Here is a 1,152-nt window from a genome sequence, read left to right as displayed (position 1 = left end):
CGCAAACATTCCACACCCTTGACACCCTTACGCGGTTTTCCTTTGGCAGATGCAAGTCCGAGCAGAGGATTCGTGCAACGAGTATCCCACGTGAAAGTATGCCACGAACTTATTTTCGCGGTTGTGAAACCGAAGGCTCTTCAACGTCGCGGAAAGGATTGGAGAATTGGAGAACCCCCGATTCGCACCGCCTACACTCTCCCTCACGCGTTTCTCTTCTCTCGCGCTCACTCTTAAGTTACTATGAATTACTTCCTTATTATTATTACTGTCGTTACAATGCTTCACTATCGTAAAATGCTATGATACAAGTAGACCCCGTTCGTCTGTTTTCACGGCTCAATTATAATTATGACAAGTTGACTTCCATCGCTTTTCTTTCGTGCTTCTTTTTACAGCCCGATTCCACTACGGTTATTGCTGTGAACATCCGCTATTCTGCAAACCGCAAGATGACTTCTTACGAGAAACATCATGAGATTTAGATTTTCTTAGATGGAATATTTCATTCTTTTTGTTACTCACTAGAGCTGACGTGGACCTATTCAATTATATCCCTCCGGAGCTGACAATGGGTTCATTGGACCCTCTGTGAAGTGATTGTATAACAAAGTTTCTGATGAATAAAAATAATTCAGCTTTTTCTGTGAAATAATGTTTATAATAAAAAATACATTATTATATTTGAATTTACTATTATTTCTTAATTCTGATATTATTATAACAATTTTACACAAAAATGTTAAACAATTCAATTTTTTTTACGTTACAGCTGCAAATTTGGATTTTTTTTTTCATATTTTTATTAAAATAAACTTATTTATACTATTTATTTTTTTTTAACGAATTATATCGTTTTTTGATTCTTCGGAATTAATTAGTGTCTTTTAATCAATATACATTAAATATTTCACAAGCTCATTGTTAACTGTATTATAGAGATTTTGGTGTCAGTTTTGAGCAGTTAAAGGAGAAGTCTCAAGAATTCCCGAGATTTTAAAGAATCATTTGAAGGATATGGAAAATTAATCTCAATACGCTTTCAGATTCGGTTTTGCAGAATAAACGGTATGTCACTTATATGCACTCGTGTTAAACACGTGAGAGGAACGGTTCGGACGCGCGTCGTCGTCGAATAGGATGCGAACGAGA

The sequence above is a fragment of the Atta colombica genome, unplaced genomic scaffold (genome assembly GCF_001594045.1).
Source record: "Atta colombica isolate Treedump-2 unplaced genomic scaffold, Acol1.0 scaffold12, whole genome shotgun sequence".
Lineage (NCBI taxonomy): Eukaryota > Metazoa > Arthropoda > Insecta > Hymenoptera > Formicidae > Atta > Atta colombica.
The sequence above is the reverse complement of the archived record's forward strand: the minus strand, read 5'-3'. Positions refer to the sequence as shown.